Raw genomic sequence first — 24,497 nt, 5'->3', positions numbered from 1 at the left:
TTAGGGTTAAGGATAGGTTTTGGTGCACCTCGCGCGGTCCAAGTGACTACAATGGAGCGCTTCCTACCTCCGGTTCAGCCAATCACAAGCTTCAAAAGGTTGAATAGCGCTGCTGCTCTAGAATATTCTGCAAAAAGACGGCCCGGGGACGACCGAGGTGGCGCAACCACGGCCGGGGGTCGCGAAACTAGACCGGCCGCGACCTAACAAGTATGTACCGCGAACTACGACCTCCAGAACCGGGACCTACGACCTCCAGGTCGTGGCCTAGGTCGCGACCAGGCCGTAGGTCGTTCGTATCAGCGGCTGTCTCTCGAATTCTCAGTCCGAGCCCAAACCCAACCCCGTCTCCCCTTCCCCCCAAAAAAACACAAACAACAACAAGCCACTAATAGGTTAGTGCCAAAAAAGGCTGCACAATTTACACGGGCAGTGACTCAAATCATATAGTACAATAGGGCGAGAGAGAGAGCAAGAGAGACCCACAGAGAGAGAGAGAGAGAGAGAGAGAGAGAGAGAGAGAGAGAGAGAGACATAATGCTTATGGGCTCGTGTTGCATTTAATCAACTTCTCATGCCAGACACCGGTTCCTCTAGTAGGTGAGTTTATTTGTGACAGAGCGACTCCGTCACTGGCTGTCGGCAGCAGCGCTGCACACACACGCACGCACGCACGCACGCACGCACGCACGCACGCAGACACACACACACACACACACACACACACACACACACACACACACACACACACACACACACACACACACACACACACACACAGGCCCTCTCCCTCCGCCTCTCTCTCTCTCTCTCTCTCTCTCTCTCTCTCTCTCTCTCTCTCTCTCTCTCTCTCTCTCTCTCTCTCACCCAGGCACGAGCACACATAGACATGAAAGGGGGCTTGAGCCCCTGCCCTTTTAACAGTCTGTAAAAAGTGCCCTCTCCAGACCATGAATGCAGTTTTTACTATGGTGAAAGAAATGCAAATGCCCTCTTTCCATGCCATACCTGAAGGCAGCATTCAAGACAATTGCCTTGTCCAAACTCTCCTGAACATGAATGCAGCATCTTATGTTGAAAGAATTGCACTCTCTGTGTAGAAATCCATGCTGTATACGCCAGATCTCCAGTATTGCCTTTTTTATGCTTTTTTTAGTGTGGTATCAAGTATGAGAATAGCCGACTGTGAGCTTGGAGGTCTGCTATTTTCAATATTTTCACTAAAAGGTGAAGGTGAAATTGACTGGAGGATTGATTTTGGGGTTTGTATTGCAAATTACGCCGGTGTGATGTCATCACGGTGTGATTTGCAATACAAACCCCAAAATCAATCCTCCAGTTCTAGGCAACACAGAAGGGGGGGGGGGGGGGGGGGGGGGACTTTTTTTTTATTTCCAGACAAACTCCTCTAAGGTATATTAAAGACATAGTTCAATATTGAAAATGGGTGGTTTTTCCCCTTTAATGTGGCCCACAGGTTAATATCAGAATATTATTGATATTGAGTCTATATTAGTAGCTTAATGACTATAGTAGCCTACTTTTCTCTATGTCCAATGTGTTTGTATTTAAGTTCATAACGATAACCTAGGAACAATGGAACATAATACAACATGGATTTGAAGTGAAATAAAGTCAGAAATAGCAAAAAATTATGCAGGATGCCAATTAAAACAAATAATAGCAGATCTACAAGCTCAAAACGTGTCACACTGCGACGCGTTTTGAGCTTGTAGATCGGCTATTTTTTTGCTATTTTTGACAGTATGCATTGTGGCTCTCCGGAGTGAGTGTGAAAATATAGCAGTGTTGTTTTCGTTGACTAAAACTATGATGAAAAATGCTTATTGACTGTGTTTTTGAGCGGTGGTCACAACGCTCCTATACGTGGCCGTGTGTGTGGGTCTGTCTGTCTGTTTGTCTGTCTGTCTGTCTGTCTGTCTCCGTGTCCGTAGCCTGCACTCCTGCAGTAACCTTTTCTGACCACACATGTTAAGGGAGGGGCGCTGTTGCACACACACACACACACACACACACACACACACACACACACACACACACACACACACACACACACACACACACACACAAACACACACTCACACACACACACACACACACACACACACACACACACACACTCACACACACACACACACACACACACACACACACACACACACACACACACACACACACACCACCGCTCAGTTCACACGAGTGTGATTTTTTTCACTGATGAAAACGAAATGAAAATGAAATAAAAACTAAGCCGTGATGACTAAAACTAAGACAGCAAAATAAAAACTAGACTTAAAACGTTAGGGAGGGAGAACAGAGTAACTTTATGTTTGGTTGCTCTCAGGTGTTGCGTGCTGAAAACAGCCAATGTGAGCCTGTAGATCGGCTATTTTCAGCACGCAACCAAGTTTAAAATCGGTCGTTATGATGCCATCAAGGCCTGCCAAAATACATTTCAGTTGACTGAATCGTCTGTATTTAGTCACATAAAAACGTATATGTAGTCGACTAAAATTAGACTAAAACTAAAACTTTTCAGGCGACTAAATTATGACTAAAATTAAATGACATTTTATTCAGAAGACTATGACTAAAACTAAATCAAAAACAACATTGAAATATAGCGGCCCTCCATCATCCTTGTCGCCCACCCCTGGCCAGGTAGTAAAGATCGCTGTAAATGCAAAAGAACGGGTACATGTGTATCATTATTTTATGCTTTAACTATTGAAAAATAGCAGATATACAAGCTCACAGCGCGGCACCGAGTGCCGCGCTGTGAGCTTGTAGATCTGCTATTTTTGAAAAATCATGAAAATTTGAATTTTGACCCGATTCTATAAGTGTCTTTTGAATCCTGCGAAGATTTTTGGAAAAACCTGTGTTTCTACTAGACTACTATGTCAGTGGTTCTCAAACCTTTTCACGTGAAGGACCCCCAAAATGACGTGTATTTGGCCACGGACCCCCATCTCAAAATATCTAGTTCCAGGGACCACCCAGAAGCAAAACTTCAGTTACAAACGTTCGCTTTGAAAATTCACATATTCAAAGATTTGCACACATTTTCACGACTTTTTCAAAAATAGCAGATCTACAAGCTCGCAGCGCGGCACTCGGTGCCGCGCTGTGAGCTTGTATATCTGCTATTTTTCACTGGTTAAAGCATTCAATAATTCTAGGCCTAAATGGGTTGTGTGTGTGTGTGTGTGCAGGTGTAGACGCTTGTGTGCGAGGGGAGAATCTGTGTGTGCAGATGGATAAGCTTTGTGTGCAGTGGTGTAGAATAACTTAAGTCCATTTACTCAAGTCCTGTACTTAAAGGGGTATACTGTCACCTAAAGGGGTACTGTCACTTTAAAAAAAGTCATCTTAAAATATGAGTTAATATTTTTATGATGTCTTTGTGGGAATACGCAATTATAAGCCAATCAAATTAATTGACTGTTACTTAGACTACTCAGTGTACTGGTCAGCTGTTGTTGGGGGGCGAGGGGCGGATTACACTGTGACATGAGTTTCAGACTATTTCAGAGCGTTTTCAGAGAGACCACGTGACCTACTGTATCATACTATTATACTTTTGGGGCGTGTCAGTGGGCCTTTTAGTCCATGGGCCATACGAGTTGTCGGTATCAAAAAGGTGGCAAAGGTTATCATGCATTTTATAAAAGCTCTATATCAGTAGATTATATTTTGATATGATAACCCTTTCTTAGACACAGCTAAATTGGTGTTATCAGCCGCTAGATTTGTTGTCCCATTAACTTTACATTACAGGGAAAAAAAGCAAAAAATGAATCTGCTTTAATTAGCATATGAGGGGTCAAACTAGGGGGTTTTCATGATGCTGAATCCATTGCAAGCATCTGTTTTGCACTCATTGGGCTAAAAACTGTCCCACAAGACTATGGTTTAGTGATGAGTCATCACTTTTCACACTTTTGTGGGGGGCGTTTTAGCCCCACGGATGTTTTTCGTGCAAAACAGATGCTTGCAATGGATTCAGCATCATGAAAACCCCCTAGTTGGACCCCTTTTATGCTAATTAAAGCAGATTCATTTTTAGCTTTTTTTTCCTGTAATGTAAAGTTAATGGGACAACAACTCTAGCGGCTGATAACACCAATTTAGCTGTGTCTAAGAAAGGGTTATCATACCAAAATATAATCTACTGATATAGAGCTTTTATAAAATGCATGATAACCTTTGCCACCTTTTTGATACCGACATCTCGTATGGCCCATGGACTATTTAAGTACCTTTTTTTGTGTTGGTATTTTTGCTTTACTGGAGTATTTCCAATGCTCCTTCTACTTCTACATCTCAGAGGCACATATTGTACTTTTACTCCACCACAATTATTTTTGAACTTTTAGTTCCTAGTGATTTTGTAGATTGGGATTGTTATGACAAGACAGACTTTCAAGCCATTTGAAAATAGCAGATCTGCAAGCTCACATACAAGATTGTTATACGTTTTATACATTTGAAAACCCGTGAAACCTTCAAACGGGACATTCTGCATAATGAGTACTTTCTACTTTGGTACTTACATTTTGACACCAATACTTTTGTGCTTTTACTCAATTACATTTTGAATTCCTTGTATTTTTTTTATTTTTTTTATTTACTTGTAATTGTGCCTGAAGGTCGTAGTTTAGTATGAGACACGGCACATCATGTCTCCGTCCGTCTGTCCGCGTGCGCTTTTTCACGGTCTATGGCAGGGTTCCCCAATTAGTTTTCCCCAAGGGCCGAATTATGTCTCGGGTAACAAGCTGAGGGCCACAGCATTGCAGGGGGCGACGGTGGCGTTCCCGCTACTCCAGCGACAGTTTTCGTCGTTGTGGGGTGAAAATCTTGTATGTCCAAAACCGTTCGTTTTGAATTTATCATTTTAGAAATGATTTAAACTAGTGAAAACAGCCGATCTACATGCTTGTAGATCTGCTGTTTTCACTACTTTTGTGCGACGGCCTTGTATGATTTGCGAAAGAACGTACAATTTTGGAGATACGAGATTTCCACCCGACAACGACAATATACTAGTGTTGTTGCTGCTCTTATACCACCATTATTACTGGGGTTGGTGTGGGCCAGGTAGTAGCCCCCCGCGGGCCGCAAATGGCCCGCAGGCCGCCTATTGGGGAACCCTGGTCTATTGGTTTGCCGCTCTGACATCACAGTGATGTCAGGGGGACCACACTAACAGAATCCCTTTATGGCCATTTATTGAAAAGTCAATGGGGCTGTGATCCTGCTGAAACCTGGCCCAGACATGGGGTCACACGTCTTAGATACGTCACACACGACTGACGAGAGTTGAGGCGTTACATTTTGTATAACAAGGTTCTATCGTGAAAATAGCAGATCTACATGCTCACAACGCCTCGCGTTGCGAGCATGTACCGGTAGATGTGCTATTTTCACTTGACAATTTGGCCAATGTTTAATTTGTCATTTTAGAGGTATTAAAAAGCCCTTAAAGTTGCTATAAGCAGTTTTGCTTATTTTTATTTTTATTTTATTATATTCAGGCGGCTAACAATGCTCCCTAAAAAAATCTAGTCTCTGTGGCGTTTCGAGGAGCCGCAGTCTGCCTCCAAAACTATTATTTTATCTGCAAGAAGCTCTGTCACTAGCAGCTCATTGGTGCATGAACCAGCCGACCGGGGCTAAAAGGATTGACAGACAGGTCAACCAATCCGAACAAGAACAAGAGGCGGTCCTGATTGGTCTGCTTATTTGGCAGGCTGCCAAATAAGCAGACCAATGACAGAACTTCTCACAGATAAAAAATAATAGTTTTGGAGGCAGATTGTGGCCCCAGGAAGTGTCACAGACACAACATTTCTTTAGGAAGCACATTTAGCCACCTGAATATAATAAAACAAAAATAAAAAATAAGCAATTGCATGTTTCCTGCTTATGTCAGCAGAAAACTGCTTATAGCAACTTTAAATACCGTAGTCACTTTAGAAATGTTCAGATACCCTCTATACACTTAAACTTTATGTTGGTTTGTTTAGTGTTTAGTGAGGAAAACAATGTCGCACGTTAAGTTAATCATCTGGGGACCCCCCCAAAATAATTTGGGGACCCCCCTGGGGGTCCCGACCCACAGGTTGAGAAGCACTGTCTATGACAGTCTGGTCACATGAAGTCTGAGATCCACTTTGGAGCCCTGCTGATTCCATTTGGATACCGAAAGCCCTTCCTAGTTTTCTTTTTCTTTTCTCTGAAATGCAATATAGTCCACGGACGTTCCGCCACTAGAGAGCTGATTCACCTCACTTGAGATGGACAGTGCAGTATTCGGTAACTCCCAACACACTGTTTAAATTGACTGCAGAAGTGTAACTACTCTTTTCAACTTCAAGAGCAAAATGCTGAAGGCACTGTTTTGGGGGGAAGTTATAAAATGGGGATGGAGCCCTAAACAAGGGTAGCTCGATAACCCGATAACAGATTTATTTAGTACCCGGTATCAATGGTCCAGGTGTTTCGGGCAGTATTTTGATGGAATCGTGCACTTTATGAAAGAAGCATGAAATTTGGCACACAGTTAGAACATGCCATATGGAACATTTTTGGCTATAGGGCCATCGCAGATTTGTCTTGGGAAACTTGTGGGAGCCAATCAAAGTTGGGCTCTCATAGACAATTTACTATACAGTAAAATAATACAAAAAATAAATGTGCTTTAAGTAGCATGTGATGGGTCAAACTAGGGGTTTTTCATGATTCTGAATCCAATGCAAGCATTTGTTTAGCAGGAAAAACATTCCTTGGGACCCCATAAAACTATAGTTTGACCCCTCACATGCTACTTAAAGCATATTTATTTCATGCTTCTTTCATAAAGTGCACGATTGTTGCCTGAAACGCTCTGACTACAATAAGCTTTGGGCTTTGAGCTTGTTATCGAGCATAGCGGCCCATGATGTCATATTTAATCAATCAAGACAAGAGGCGATCAAGAAATTATTACAGTACTACTACTATCTATAATATACAGCCATTTAACACTTAAAGTTATACCATGTAACTTTTTTTATAAAACAAATCTTAAAATTGTCCTAACTGTTAAATCGCTAAAGTTTTAGAACCCCCACTCCGTTATTTTCAGCTTCTGAAGCCTTCTCTTTATATGTTTTCTACTTAGCCGTGACAGGGGCGGGATTTCCCGGCAAAATTACGTCATCACACTACCGGCCAATCACAGCGAGGGTTATACACTGCCGGCCAATCACAGCGCATCTTGAAGTGGGGTCGCTATGGCGGCCATATTTGTAGTCGCCCGTGTGTCTCTATACTCAAAAGGTAATCTCGCCTACCAGGCAGGGTGAAGGAGTCCGTTTCTCCGGAATGCCTGAACGCACAGGAACCAGGGACCCCTCTAAAGATAGCTCTCGGCGAGGTGGAGGCAGACGCGGGGGTGTGAAGGTACGAAAAACGGCCGAAAGACGCGGACGCGACCGCGGTTTGCTATAGGGCTACTGACCACTAGTTGAGCATCTTACACAGTATAGCTTTAATGCACACCAATGAATGATTGTTTTAATGATATTTAATGATATTTGTTACTTTTGTCTTGTTATCTTCATAGATGGTGGTCAGCAACAAACTCAGAGTCGCAACAACTGGCCAAAAAAAAAAGAATTTGTCGTCTCATATCTTTCCACAAAATATTAGAAAACACTCAATAGTGGGCTCGATAAACGCCCGGCTCAATAAGCAGGATCGATAAGGTGCTCATTATCAATAAAAATGAACAAGCGCCATCCCTAGTTATAAAGCAAGAAGTGGGATCTGGTGATCTTAACCACTGTTTACCGGCGTCCCCCAAGGTTCTGTCCTCGGCCCGCTCACCGTTGTTTCACCTCCGTGCCGAATCGTTTGGCCGAAAATAGCCGATCTTACGAGCTAATTGCGTCATAGAAAGGTTGAAAAATGTTCATACATTTTCAGACATTTTCCCGGAAATAGTGGAAATAGCAGATCTACAAGCTTACTAAAGTTTGTGTATGCAACGTGACGGTAGCTTATCTCCCGATTAGGGAGTCTTACTGGTACTGTATGCACTCATAACTGTATATACGTTCAAACTGTATGTTCCAATGTGCAATGCCAAAAACATAATTAACCCATTTAGGCCTGGGATTATTGAATGCTTTAACTATTGAAAAATAGCAGATATACAAGCTGAGATGGGAGTCCGTGGCCAAATACATATACTTTTGGGGGTCCTTCACATGAAAAGGTTTGAGCACCACTGACATAGTAGTCTCTCAAGAACAGACTAACTGAGCTCCAGTTAAGTGACTCACTTTTCTTTGACGTTGGCTAGCCAGATCGCGGACATAGAAACATAGGTTTTTCAAAAAACCTTAGAAGGATTCAAAAGACACTTATAGAATCAGGTCAAAATCGGGTCAAAATTCAAATTTTCACGTTTTTTCAAAAATAGCAGATCTACAAGCTCGCAGCGCGGCACTCGGTGCCGCGCTGTGAGCTTGTAGATCTGCTATTTTTCAATAGTCAATCGTTTCAATAGTTAATCACAAAACTTTGTATGCCAGTTAATCGTCAACATGAATTTGTAATCGTGACAGCTCTACACCTGCACACAAAACCTATCCATGTGCACACACAGATGCTTCACCCACACACAAAGCTTATCCACCTGCAAACGCAGATTATTCACCTGCACACAAACAGTGGTGGAAAAAGTAGGCTGCTCAAATGTTTTACTTAAGTAAAACTATCAATACTGCAATGTAGAAATACTCAACCAGTGATGTATAGTGGACCAGTTACCCATATATGGAGACCCCTGGTACCCATATACTGTATGGAGATCCATATGCTGTATTTGGAGATATGCTATGAGACCCCAAACTTGCTTACTCAGTTATTCGTTATGTGAAAGTCCTATGATGTCTATGACATCTGACATCGTAACATACAATCCCTTTTATGCCCATACATGGAGATCCCTGTCTGTAGAACCAGCTACACAGATATGGGCACGCACGCACGCACGCACGCACGCACGCACGCACTCCTTTTTCTAGATTGCTTGGCCTTCCAGCCCAGTGCAACACAGAAATTAAATAGCTGACTTCAAAGGCAAGCTATGCTTAAAAGTGACAATAAATGCTAGCCTTTGATTGATTGTATAGTCAATACAATAGAAATGTAGTACAGTACAAGTATAGTTAAACACCCTGCCTAAAAGGAACATCCCAAATAAGAACTTTTACTGTCTTTTTTGCGTTGGAAGCCCTCTGTATTTAATTCATGGACATAATAAATAGCAAGCAAAGAAAACATTCAATAATATCGCAGTTATAAAAACACTATATGTACAGGATCGGGGAAACAAGGGGGTGGGGCTAAGGTAAGGGGGGGGGTGTTACACTTCTCGCCTGTCTATGGGAGAAGTGATAACTACATCCTCTGGCTTCCTGAAAGGTGAGTTTTCAGGGCAGTTTTGAAGGATGCCAGCGAGCTACATGTTTTAAGGTAGTCAAGGAATTCCTCACCTGGGTGGCAGTGTTGTAGAAGGAGAATTTACCCATATTTGTCTTAGGCCGCGCTCACACATGTGCGTCACGCATCATCATCTTATCGTCTGAGAATGGCCACTGGGGGCGCCGTACTAATGCATTGTCAATGGAAGGTTGTTTGGTTTTTTGTCGTTGCCGTGTCTCTAGCTCAATCGCAGCCTGTACGCTCTTGAAGAGACACGGCAACGACAAAACACCAAACAACCTTGCATTGACAATGCATTAGTACGGCGCCCCCAGTGGCCATTCTCAGACGATAAGATGATGATGCGTGACGCAGATGTCTGTACGGCGCCTTATGGGCTTGTGTTATCAGATCATTGTGTGCGCTCCCTCTGGTGTTGTGGGTGTCGCTAACTTTTCGGAGATGTTTGGTCAGATATGCGGGTATTGAGGGGATGGAGGGCAGATTTGCGTTGACTATTTTGAAAGTCAATCCCATTTTTAGTTTTTTAACCTTGTCTTCAACGCTGAGCCAACTTAGGCTAGCAAAATGTGTGGGAGAAACATGGGTCATGGGCCCCAGGTGGAGAGGTAGCCGAATCAGTTTGTTTTGGGAGGTTTGGAGCTTAGTCTTTAGTGGCCTTTTGATTGTTGGAGTACCATGAGGTGCAAGCGTAGTCAAAGTGGGACTGAATGAGGGCCCCGGCAAGAGTCTTGAGGGCACTTTTGTTGACCAAAGCTGGAGATTCTGCCCAGGAATCTTGTTCTTTGATTTACTTTTTTGATCACCATTGTTGCCATGCTATCACCAGACAGGTATTTGTCAAGAATACAGCCCAAATAGGTAATCTCTTCCTTGCTAGAGATTACTGTGTCATCAACTTTGACCTTGAAATCGTTTACATTTATCCCAAAAAGAATGGATTCTGGTTCACCACAGTGTAGAGACAGTTTGTTATCAGTAAGCCAAGCACGAATTTTGGTGACTTCTGAGAGCTTCCTCAACCTGCAATTTGTCCTATAGGTATATATCACATGTACACATCAATCCTATCAATTTCAAATCACACAGTCCAAGGTTTGACTTTTGTCCTGAACGTGTGGAGGTTTAGCATTCAGCAGGCAGGATCCTTGTGTTCTCACCTTGCAATGACATAATGAAGTCACATGGGTTTCAGTCAGGTGCTCAGCGAGGTGGGACCCCGACCCTCTATCCACCACCTCACTCCCTCGCTTCACCCATTTAGACCCTGTGGCAGATTCTAGAAATGTCTTCTAAATCCTAACAGTTTCCTGAAAAAAAAACCTTTTCATGTGAACGACCTCCCAAAATGACATGTATTTTGGCCAACCCCCATCTCAAAATATTCTGTTCCAGGGAGGGACCCCCAGAAGCAAAGATTTGAGTAAACAGTAATTGTATTGGGATTGCCCATAAGGTGAACTTCAAAACAAGCAGTCCGGTCCCAATCTCACTGGTACCTCAAAAACACTGTAACAGATATTTTCAAATAATTGGGACTTACAAGAACCATTATCATAGTTATAATAGACCTACATTTACAGTAGTTTAGGCATTTTGGTTTGATAAGGTTGTGGGCAGAACAATTTGTCCTTGTTATTTGACTATTTTTTACTTTAATTATAATTAAAGACACGTCATAGTGAATTAGTGATTATAATAAATAGCTTATTTCATAATTGCTATTATAGCTAGATCAGATTGGGTTTATAATATAACGCCGGCGTGCCTCCGTCATCTCCACCGAAAACAAGCGCTCCGCCCTTGTTCCATTGTTGGAACCGGGATGTTGTTTTGATACACGCATGATACACGCATGTAGATCTGCTATTTTTTTAAAAGCAGGACGGACGGACACACTCATATATGATTTATAGGGACTGTAGCTTAAATATAAAAATGACACAGATGCTTCCCCTGCTTTAATTAACTAGCTCTAATACAGGCAGGCAAGAAAATGTCCTCGCTAAAGCCACCTTCATAATATAGGCCGGGCATTAACCCATTTGGGTAGAGAACACAATATTACTTTAATCATTCTTTTATGCCTTAACTATTGAAAAATAGCAGATATACAAACTCGCAGCGCGGCACTCGGTGCCACATCTATTTTTGAAAAATCGTGAACCACCACCTTACGGAACAGCAATCTTGAAGAGAGTGGCATGCAGCTTGTTGTTGAGTGGATGTGACTTTATATAGTTGTCCACTTTTTATAGCAGTGTCAAGAACACCTTTAAGCTCTCCGGGTTGTTTTCGCTTGCGAGAGCTTCTCTGTGTTCACAGAGCGTGAACGAACGTACGTGAGCCTCTACTCGTATAAGACTCTCACATTCAGTCCCCACTTTTTCCCCATGGTTGCACCAGCACTGTCTGCACAAACCACAGGCATGTGCACACATAGACATCAAAGGGGGCTCGAGCCCCTGCCCTTTTATCGTCTGTAAAAAGTGCCCTTTCTATAGACCATGAATGCACTATGGTGAAAGAAACGCAAATGCCCCTCTTTCCGTGCCATACCTGAAGGCAGCTTTCAAGAGAATTGCCTTGTCCAAACTCTCCTGATCTTGAATGCAGCATCTTATGTTTCAATAATTTCCCTCTCTGTGTAGAAATCCATGCCGTTACACCACATCTCCAGTATTGACTTGATTAAGTTTAGTTCAGTGTGGTATCACGCAAGGAAAATAGCCGACTGCGACGCGTTGTGAGCTTGGAGGTCTGCTATTTCCGATATTTCCAACAAAAGGCCTTTTAGAAATGTCAGCCCCTGCCTCTCTAAAATTCTCTGCACGTCCCTGCAAACCACCACACGCCACTCGTCTTTTAGCTTGCTGTCAGGTTTTCGTGAGAATGACCTTGTGCGCGTTCCGATCCAGCGCGGTGCAAATAAGCAGGTCCTCCTCGAGTTCTCTTCTTTTAACTGTATCTGACAAATGCTGTCCGTGCAGCGGTGGCAGCATAGTTTAAAGCATATCGTCACTGTCCGGCAGAAACCTCGCATCTCCAAGTTTAAATGTGTACGTTTCTTCGTAAGTAAAGCCCTGCTTCATCATACAAGACTGTTGCACAAAACTAGTGAGAATAGCAGATCTACAAGCACACAACGCCTCGCGATGCGAGGCGTTGTGTGCTTGTAGATGTGCTATTTTCACTAGTTTAGTTCATTTTTTTTATTATAAAAACAAATAGTTTTGGACATACAAGGTTTCCACCGGACAACGACTATACCGTATGTGGAGTCATCTAACTGCAAAGCATGTTTCCTTAAGCTGTCACATTGCGTCCTGTGCAGTTAAGACAGTGGCAGTGCTTTTAGCTCAACGGGCCAGTTCATCCCCTTTTTAACTGCAGTAGCCGGTTTGATTAGGGTTTCCCTGATTGTTTGTGGCTTTTAATCTCTGCCTGGCCAGAACAGCCAGAGTAGGGATTATGTTTTTTCCCCTCTCTGTCTGTCTGTCTGTCTCTCTGTCTGTCTGTGTTAAATGTATTTTTATTGCTGAAATGTGTTTCCAGTGAGAGCATCAAACAGGGTTCTGATAATCCATAATATGGGGTAACGGATGGTCTGTCTGGCAAACGGTATGGAGTCCAGGAGAGTGATTGACTTTAAAAAAGAAATCTGGGCAAAGGCCTATTTCTTACACAAAGAATACCACATGATATCACAAGTAAGATGCCCTAAGGTGGTGCAGTTGGTAGCGCTGTCCCCTCACAGCTAGAAGGTCCTGGGTTCGATTCCCGCCGGGGGACGCTGTGGGTGCTGGGGGCGTGTTCCCTCCTCCGCATCATCAGCGAAAGGGCCTTTCTGTGTGGAGTTTGCATGTTCTCTCCGTGTCTCTCACAAAAACATGCAGTAATCCCCCCCCCCCCCCCCTGGCCGGCTGGGGCGCCTGATGGAGGGGAAAGGAACTGGTTGGAATAACGTGTTCCTTCCACGCACTATGTCCAGTCAGGGAAACTCCCCCCTGTCAGGTGAAAAGAAGCGGCCTGCTCACTCCTCATGCACTGAAGGAAGCAAGAGCTCAGTTCGGGGCTCTCCCCAGGCGCGACAGAGGGAGAGCAGCGCCCAGGATTACAGTTTAGGCACTGGGCGAAAAAATGGGTTACAAAAATCGACTTTTCTAGTTATGGGATTTCTAGTTAACTCATTTAATGCCACCCTTTCACCACTAGAGGGGGCCAAGAGTGCCACAGACAATCCCATAGAGATATGCTGGTATATGCAGAAGCCCTGCAGCCATGACTTGCCTAAACACTTTCCTTTGTGCATGTACAGGAAGAGGATGAAGTTAGCTTGAAGTTAGCTATTGGCTACCAAGCATTTTAAAAGCCTTATTTTCGTCAACTTAGCCATGATTAAACCTTGCACACCTCATGCATGGGAAAAAAACAGAGAAGAATGAGCTCTAAAAAATCCAATGCAATCCTGGATTGCATTGTTGTGGGTTTGTGCAGTTTGTTCACAGCTTTCAAACAAAAAAATCCGATTGGAAATCCGTTCAGGCATTCTTGAGATAATAGCCATTATGTTTTACACTGTTGTGAGCTTGGAGGTCTGCTACCTGAGTTGTATGGGGGTTGTATGGGGGTTAAACATGCAAAATCGCGATTGAAATCATGTTCACTAGTTTTGATGGGGTCCAAAAAAAAAAAAATCAAAAAAAAATTTCAAAAATTTTTTTTTTTTTTTTTTTTTTTTTTTTTTGGAATCACGTGTATATACGTGATTGGCACTGTGGGATGCGCTAATATATCACGTGTATACACGTGATTGGCACAGAATGAGTTTATTTCACTTTCAAAAAAACTTTTGGTCATTTATCGTCTAATCGGGCTTTTATGAACACCCTGAACAGTTTTTTTTAAGTTGCTTGATTCAATATTTAGATATTTGATGTAAATCCAGGCTCAGGGCCTCTCCCCATACACACTTGTAACTTCAAACTCCATTTTAACCATGATAGATCCATTAAAAACACCCATTATATTTTCTGTTGACTCATACCACCCTCCTAATACGTGAGCAGGCCATGTTTTTTCAATAACCTTTTTCATTTATTTTTAATAATTCTTTGGGAAAATGGAAAAAAAATACAATAAAAGATTATTAAAAATAAATGAAAAAAGTTCGAAAAAACACGGCCTGCTGCACATATTAGGAGGGTAGTATGAGTCACCAGAAAAAATAATGGGTGTTTTTAATGAATCTATCATGGTTAAAATGGAGTTTAAAGTTACAATGGGTGTGTATGGGGAGCGGCCCTGAATGGAGAAGGGCCTGGTAACATTTACATCAAAATATCTAAATATTCAACGAAGCACATTAAAATCTGTTCAGGGTGTTCATAAAAGCCTGATTAGACGATAAAACGACCAAAAGTTTTTTTTCTGAAAGTGAAATATCCCTTTAAGTATGCCACCTCATATGGATATGGTGTCTTTAGAAGCTTTGGCAGGGCCTGTTGTTTGTTTGGTTAGACTTTAGAACTTTGTTTTGGCCTACCAACTCTCATTCCTTTTGGTTGAAAAAAAAAAGAAAGAACCCACTGCATAGTTTTCGAGTGTCGTAGCGTTGTTTACGGGCTGTAGGCGTTCATGTGTCGAGCAAAATAAGCGCGCACAACACATTGTGGGATGTGGTAATTAAGTAGCCGATGGGAACCATCAGTTCCCATAGGTCAGGGGCCTATCTCCTGTTTCCAATGGTTTGAGGCGGCTTTTAAGCCATGTAGGCCTAGAATTATCGAATGCTTTTAACTATTGAAAAATAGCAGATCTACCAGCTCACAGCGCGGCACCGAGTGCCACGCTGCGAGCTTGTAGGTCTGCTATTTTTGAAAAAGTCTGTTTTTTTTTTTTGCAAAATCTTTTTTTGCAAATCTTTGAATATCTCGTTTTTAAAAGTGAACATTCGTAACTCAAATATTTGCTTCTGGGGTGGTCCCCGATACAAAATATTTTGAGACGGGGGTCCGTGGTCAAACACATCATATAATTCTAGGGGTTCCTTGACATGAAAGAGTTTGAGAACCACTGACGTAGAAACATGTGTTTTTCAAAAAACTTTAGAAGGATTTAGAAGACAGTTATAGAATCGGGTCAAAATCGGGTTAGGGTCACTCGGTGCCACGCTGTGAGCTTGTAGACCTGCTATTTTTTAATAGTTAAAGCATGTAGTGAAAAAAAAACACCACTCATCTGCCAGTATTCAGGTAAGGTGCTGGAGCCAAAAACTATAGAACGAAAAATAAAAGGAGTCCCCGCACACTCAAAAATGTGCAAAATCAAGTTTTTATTGTCAGTTTAGACAAAGTACACTGTGTCTAAAACTGAAAATAAAAACTTGATTTTGCACATTTTTTTGTGTGCGGAGACTCCTTTTATTTTTTATTCTATAGTTAAAGCATAAAATAACAACACGCGATAACGCGTACCCGTTCTAAACGGCTTAATGTGCAAGCACACCCCCCTGGATATATGAGTCTTCCACGCTAGTATGTCACATGGGATTTAACCCCCGATCCAGCCCCTTGATGCTGAATGCGGGGAGGCTTTGGGTACCATTTTTATAGCCTTTGGTTTTGGTACTGTATGACTCGTCCGGGGTTTGAACCCCCACCCCCCCCCCCCGGCCTCAGGGCGTACACTGTAACCACAAGGCCACTGAGGTCGGGGGGGATGTTGTGCTTTGTTTGACGACAACACATGTGAACGCATACTGGATGTGTTTTCCTCCCACTGCTTTTTGACGCTCGGAGGGGAAGGCTGGTTTTCCGACGGCTAATATATGTCCCCCCGCGCACCCGGCGGTCTCTCTTTCGTGGCTGTGCTCGACAGGCACGTGCACACATAGATAGACATCAAAGGGGGCTCGAGCCCCTGCCCCTTTTACCCGTCTGTAAAAAGTGCCCTTTCTTCTAGACCATGAGTGCAGTTTTCACTATGGTGAAAGAAATGCAAACGCCCTCTTTCCATGCCATACCTGAAGGCAGCATTCAAGGGAATTGCCTTGTCCAAACTCTCCTGAAATTGAATGCAGCATCTTGGGTTGAAAGAATTGCCCTCTCTGTGTTGAAATCCATGCCGTTACGCCACATCTCCGGTATTTACTTGATTATGCTTATACTTAAATGTGGTGTCAAGTACCGAAAATAGTCGACCTTGGAGGTCTGCTATTTTCGATATATTTTCACCAAAGGCCCTTTTAGAATGTCAGCCCCTGCCTCTCTAACATTCTCTGCACGTCCCTGCTGCTTGAGGTCGATGAAAGCCTTTTTTGATGGTGGCAGTTCTGCGCTCTCTCATCTGTTGGCCTCTCCGCTTTGTCTTTGGTTAATCAACGTTTTGCTTTGATGAAAAAGAAAATTATGCATAATAAGGATTTTTGATTTGAGTTAATCAGCCACGTGTACCCGTTCATTGAGCACACCTTCGTAATTGCGACCGTCAGGTCGCAGTTACTCTCAAAACCTCCACCGGCTGTCTGTCAGTCAGTCTGTCAGTCTGTCCGTCGCGTCACACTTTTCCCCTACTCATTTATCCGCCACCGTTGCCCCTATCCATGCCAAACTTAGGTTACACGCACACTCCTTGGCTGCCAAACCACAACCGCCACCCCTCATTTCTCACATGCCCCTCTTCTAGCGCCACCATGAGGCCGATTCTTGCAAAACACATTTTTGGACACTGCTCCTACAGATTTTGCCCTAAAATCACGCAAAGCGATACACAGTATGTCTACAGTCATGTCATCTGTCCCATTTAGCACCACCATCAGGCAGATTTTTAAAAACAATTGTTTGGACACTGCTCCTACATATTTTGGCCAAAAATCACACAAAGCGGTACACAGTACCTCTAAAGTCATGTCATCGACATGGATCTGTCCTATTTCACATATTCCCTCCTGATTGCCTACCATTGCCTTCTAAAGTTTCTGTATGCGACCTGATGCGACCTGTATGCGACCATAGTATAGTATAGTATAGTATAGTATAGTATAGTATAGTATAGTATAGTATAGTATAGCATAGGAATTCAGGCTTTTGCAAATCCCGCCCCATTCTGCCCTGTTACTATGGTGGGACATTTGACCCTGGGCAGATTGTTTTTATAGTGGCAGTGAATGGGATTTTTTTATTTTTTCATAGCCTCATTACAGCTATATAAAGTACCAAAGGAAAAACATCTAGGTGATATTAATAAAAAGGGAAGACAAAGGTACAGTAGTTACATTGCAAAACAGGGGGTTTCCCCGAAAATACATGTTTTAATTTGTTTAATCCCAGTGGGACAGAATCATCCATTGCAGATTATTTTATAGTGGAAGTGGATGGGATTTTTTTTATTTTTTCATAGCCTCATTACAGCTATATAAAGTACCAAAAAAACACATCTATGTGATATTAATAAAAAGGGAAGAAAAGGGTACAGTAATTACATAGCAAAACAGTAGTTTTCCCCCGAAAATATATGTTTTAATTAGTTTAATCCTCTGGATCAGAGAGAGAATAGAAATAGAAAGAGAAAGCGCATTGCATCTTGGGTAGGAAGAGGAGAGCCAGATTATAGTTCTCCTCACATAATAGGCTGGCTTTTCGTAATTCTGCCCATTTAAAATATATGTACCCAATCGTAACTAGTTAGACCATTGATAAGGTCCATGTGAACTAGTTTGTTGAAGCTTATTCATTATGATGAGCGAGATCGCTATCACCGCCCGCGGCCGTACTGGACGAATGCCGTGTCGCGCAGAGCGGACAGTTTTTGAAAGCCTGAAGCAACATTCTCCACTGCACAAACTCCACCCACGATAGCAAAAAGTGAATGTTTTTTTCTGGTTGGCCAGTCAGGGACTCTCAGGGACCAATCAGAAGGCTGACAAACGGTGAATTAGCAATGGGTGGGTGGTTTAGCGGTGCCACAAAAAAAATCTCCCATTCATTTCCCCCATAGAATATTTGATATAAATATGTTTGTAAAAGTCGCTAAACAAAGGGTATATATTAAATGCAGCTATTCATTTCAATGGAAGTTGCTCAGTGGCGTTTAATTGAGCCACCCGGAAGTCTACTGGAAGTACCTCGATTAGTCTATCCTGAAAATAGCAGGCAAGCTCACAACGCGTCGCGCTGTGACACGTTGTGAGCTTGTAGATCGGCTATTTTCAGCATGCAACCAAGTGTAAAAAAATTGCATTACGACGCCATCAAGGCCCGACAAAATACATGTTTGTCGACTGAAGACAACTGAAATCTTATGATATTTTGTCCACTTAAACTAGACTATCACTAAAACATTTTGATTGAAATATGACTAAAACTAAATGGAATTTTATTCAAAAGTCTAAAACAGAATCAAATTCAACACTACTGCATGTACTTTGCATGTTCTCCCCGTGTCTCCTAGGGTAGATACCCTCACAAAAACATGCAGTAATCCTGGTCTCTATAATGCCTCCCCCTGGCCAGCCGGGGCGCCTGATGGAGGGGAAAGGAACTGGTTGGAATAACGTGTTCCTTCCACACGCTACTAACTTGCACTACTCATGCACTGAAGGAAGCATGAGGTCAGTCCGTTGTCTCCCCTGGCGCGGCAGAGGGAGAGCAGAAACCAGGATTACAGGTTAGGTAATTGGCACTGGGTGAAAAAATGGGTTACAAAATCATGGGGAAAAAAATATTGAAAAAAAAAAAAACACTACTGCATACTGCGTCTGTATACAGCAGGGGTTTTCAAAGTGGGTGACGGGGCACCCTGGGGTGCCGTGACGGCAGTCCAGGGGTGCCGCGAGATAATTTGATAATATTTGAAATTTATTTGGACACTTGCAAAAATATAGTATCATTTTAAACTTGAAGTACAAAGTTATTTTCAGTCAGTTCTAACCAAAATGGTTTTCCTCGCAACATAATCACTAAAATATCGTCACTGTCGTGCAGAAACCTCGTATCTCCAAGTTTCAAATGTGTGCGTCTTTCGGTAAATCAAAGCCCTGCTTCATCATACAAGACTGTCGCACAAAACTAGTGAAAACAGCCGATCTACAAGCACACAACGCCTCGCATCACTAGTTTAGTACATTTTATAGATGATAAATACAAAACAAACTGTTTTGGTCACCCGACAACGACGATATGCTATAAATATAAGGTGCTGGGAGTGAAAATTATAATCTAGGGGTTGCCTCGGATTTAAAAAAATATTTATGGGGTGCCCTGAGACAAAGACGTTCGGGAACCCCTGGTATACAGTATACTGTAAGTCAGGGTTCCCCAATTAGTTTTCCCCAATGGCCGAATTATGTCTAGTGTACCAAGCCGAGGGCCACAACATTGCAGGGGGCGACGGTGGCGTTCCCGCTACTCCAGCGACTGCGACAGTTCAGATATCGTTGTTGTCCGGTGAAAACCTTGTATGTCCAAAACCATTCGATTTGCATTTATCATTTTAAAAATTATTTAAACTAGTGAAAACAGCCGATCTACAAGCACACAACACCTCGCGGTGCGAGGCGTTGTGTGCTTGTAGATCTGCTGTTTTCACTACTTTTGTGCAACGGCCTCGTATGATTTGCGGAAGAACGTACAAATTTGGAGATACGAGATTTCCACCCGACAACAACGATATACTAGTGTTGTTGCTGCTCTTATACCACCATTATTACTGGGGTTGGTGTGGGCCAGACAGTAGCCCCCCGCGGGCCGCAAATGGCCCGCGGGCCGCCTATTGGGGAACCCTACTGTAAGCCATATGCCGTGCTGCAGCGGAGCGCTGTACTTCGATGTGCGTCCATGTTTGTAGAGACATGTCAGGTGAGAGGCATCCAGCGGGGAAAAAAAACGTTATTGTGAAACATGTTCTTTGTTGAGAAACTGGAACGGCGCTAATCAATCCATTCCATCCATCAACGCAATCTGTGTGTGTGTGTGTGTGTGTGTGTGTGTGTGTGTGTGTGTGTGTGTGTGTGTGTGTGTGTGTGTGTGTGTGTGTGTGTGTGTGTGTGTGTGTGTGTGTGTGTGTTGACGTGAGACACTGATTTGGAGCAATGGTTCTTGATGCATTCACTCTGGTGGTGAGTCTAGCAAAGTCTTTTTTTTTCTTTTAGAGCTTTTGGATGGATTAATCACTTAATAATTAATTGTGAGCTTGGAGGTCGGCTATTTTCGGTGTGTGATACCCCACTAAACTAAGCGTAGCGGCATAGATTTCTACACAGAGTGGGCAATTCTTTCAACATAAGATGCTGCATTCAAGTTCAGGAGAGTTTGGACAAGGCAGTTCTCTTGAATGCTGCCTTCAGGTATATATAGCAGGGAAAGAGGGCATTTTTATTTCTTTAACCATAGTAAAAAATGCATTCATGGTCTGGATAGGGCACTTTTTACGACGGATATAAGGGCAGGGGCTCGAGCCCCCTTTGATGTCTATTGTGTGCACGTGCCTGCATGGACCAGAGTCCCTCAGTGCTCTATACTGGAGCGTGACACATTGTGAGCTTGTTTTAAAGTTATACCATGTAACTTCTTTTATAAAACAAATCTTAAAGTTGTCCTAACTATTAAATCGCTAAAGTTTTAGAACACCCACTCCGTTAATTTCAGCCCCTAAAGCCTTCTGTAAATATGTTTTCTATGATCCTGGCCGGGGTCCGGATTCGCGGCAAAATTACGTCATCTGCATCATCTGTATACGTTGTGTATACGTTGGCCAATCACATCGTGGATCATACACACATGATACACTACCGGCCAATCACAGCGTGTCTTGCCGTCTCTTCAGGAAGTAGCCTCCCTCAGCAACAGTGTTTTTGATGGTGAAGGATTCTTGCCTCTTACTCCCCAAATTCTGGTCAGAAAATTACGTTCTACCCCTCTATGGATTCGTATCGATCGGTTTGTGGCCCCGCTCCATGCCCTGCTCCGGTGGTCCGCGGCGACACCGGGCGAAAAACGTCCGAAAAAAGCAATACCGCTACTGACCACTAGTTTAGCAACTTAAACAGTATAGCTTTAAATTGAGTTGCTATTTTGTACAGCATGGCTCTGTAGGGGGCGAGCTGTCTGTCTGTCTGTCTGTCTGTCTGTCTGTCTGTCTGTCTGTCTGTCTGTCTGTCTGTCTGTCTGTCTTCTCGTGCGAGCTGCCAGTAAGCCAAGGGGGAGCGTGTCGCTGTTACTACATGTCATCCTTTCGACACCCGACTCTAACCCTCACCCTAACCCTATAACCTCCGTGGAGTGAGTCGCTAACCCTCCGGTCGAAATGATGGTCGTTCGTTCGAACGAGCGCGATTTTCCCAAGCCAAGGAAGTTCCGAACCATACTATGTCGTACAAAATCTTTGTCCCTGATTCCTCGGATCACGATACAGGCCCCTGTCCATTTTGTGCCAAAGTCGATTTTCCGCCATTTGGCGTAAAAAAAAAAAAAAATGAAAACACAACTTTTTGCTGCTACTACAAATTTTGACCCAAACTCACACAAACCAGTACGTACAGTACTACACATGATCTCTGGGTGTCGTGTGATCAAGATCAAGATCGGTCAAATTTATATATCGTCACTGTCGCCAGAAACCTTTTGTACGTTTTTTCTTAAAATAAAGCCCTGCTTCATCGCACAGGACTGTCGCACAAAATAGTGAAAACAGCAGATCTACAAGCACACAACGCACCGCGAGGCGTTGTGTGCTTGTAGATCTGCTGTTTTCACAAATGTTGTTAATTCTATAAAACATGATTATCTACTATTATGATTATACTAGGAGGAAGAATTTTTCCCAAAAAGTGTACAGAAAGAGTTAAAATTATGTTTTTATGTGGCCACACCCACCAGTTCATTGGTATGCGTGGTTGTCATGGTAGGTGGTAACCCAGCTGAAGTTAGCCACGCCCACATGTGTTGGATGAATGGTAATTAGGGGAGGGGTTGATTCTATGATGTAATAAGTATGGGTGTTTTTGGAACGGCACGTCTGACCCAGCAGGTGGCATCCTCCAGCTAAAAACCCCAATAAAAAGAGAATGCATAATTGCTCATAACAACCACACTAGGGGGTCCAATGAAGTACTGTCAACCTCCTAGACACATGAAAACCAGAAAAAGTACAAAACTAGGGCACCACCTCTTTAAATGATAAAAACGAACGGTTTTTGACATACAAGGTTTTCCGCCCCGACAACGTCGATATGCGACCCGACGTGGCCTGGCGGGCAGCCAGGGGCCCGGCGTGGGAAGGAACACACTTTTTTTCTACTCTACATTGTACTTCACACATTTTTGGAAATCATCTCGTGACTCCCCCCCCCCCAACCCGCCCCCACCGGCCACGAGTCCCACCCCCACCCTCCCACCCCCCCGCCTGAGGGCAACGGGGGACCAACTGTGGCTGTAGGAGCTACCACTCCGTGTCTAAGCCCTCCAGCGGAGAGGTGGACGGCTGATCCGCTGCGGGGGGATTATACTTGGGGCCCCAGGGGCGTCACTAGAGGGGGGGGGGGGGGAGTGGGACTGAGTTACCAGGGCCCAAGGCGGAGGGGGCCTTAATTATTTTATACTTTAGCTGTTGAAAACAGGGGCATAGTTCCGCCGATTTAAAATGATTCCAATACGGAACTAAAACTTCCTATTGTTGGCCGCTAGTTGCGCTGTTTCCCTTCATACTTCATTTGCGCTGCATAGAAACCAATGGCTTCGCACTGTCCATATATTTTACGGTCTATGGTTGAAAAATAGCAGATCTACAAGCTCACAGCGCGGCACCATTTTTGAAAAGTCATGAAAATGTGTGCAAATCTTTGAATATTATGTATATATATATATTTTTTTTAAGATTATCTTTTGGGCTTTTTATGCCTTTATTTGATAGGATAGTAGACTGACAGGAAATGGGGAGAGAGATGGGGAATGACATGTGGCAAAGGTCGTCCGGATCGGGAATCGAACCGGCGACGCCAGCAGGCATCATAGCCTAGTATGTGATATGCGCCTTGACCACTAGGCCAGCAGGGGCCCCGAATATTATGTATTTTTTAAGGGAACATTTGTAACTCAAATTCTGCTTCTAGGGGTCCCTGGAACGAAATATTTTGAGATGGGGGTCTGTGGCCAAATACATATCATGTTGGGGGTCCTTCACATGAAAAAGTTTGAGCACCACTGACATAGAAACAATAGATTTTTCAAAAATAGCAGATCTACAAGCTCGCAGCGCGGCACTCGGTGCCGCGTTGTGAGCTTGTATATCTGCTATTTTTTTCAATAGCTAAAGTATACAATAATCCCAGGTCTTAAAGGAGTAGTTCACCCCCAAATTGACTTTTTTTCTATTGATTATTCACGCCATGGAGATGTTGTCGCATTCCTAAGACAAAAATGTGATTATAGTAAATATACCCACATTGATTCCGGATGGGGACCCAAATGCATGGCTCTGGATGGGGTCCCAAATGCATGGCACTGGATGGGGGAAACCGTCAGGGTAAGTTTACTATCTAGTTTAATACATTTTTTTGTCTTAGGAATGCGACAAAAAAACAAAAAATATTATTGAACTCAAGTCTCCGTGGCGTGACTAATCAATAGAAAAAAAGTCATTTTCGGGGTGAACTACTCCTTTAATGTGGTAACAGGTCAAAGTTGGCCGCCACGCAGAAAAAAAAATGGTAAAATAAGAGGCTGATGAAGAGGCAAGGGTCAGTTGAGGCAGCAGGGAATGTCATGATGATTATATACTTTATTGATCCTCAAAGGGGAAATTCATACTGTCATCACCACTGGGGAATATACTGTTTAAAAATAGAGACAAACAAGCAAACCAAATGCCAACCAAGAAACAGAGGGAACAGTAACTGTACAACAGTTAATTGAAGTAATCGGTCAAAAAAGTTATAATCAACACTTGATTTAGACTCGATTAAAAACCCATTTAGGCCT

The sequence above is a fragment of the Nannobrachium achirus genome (genome assembly GCF_963921795.1).
Source record: "Nannobrachium achirus genome assembly, chromosome: 15".
Lineage (NCBI taxonomy): Eukaryota > Metazoa > Chordata > Actinopteri > Myctophiformes > Myctophidae > Nannobrachium > Nannobrachium achirus.
This window is presented reverse-complemented; position numbering follows the sequence as displayed.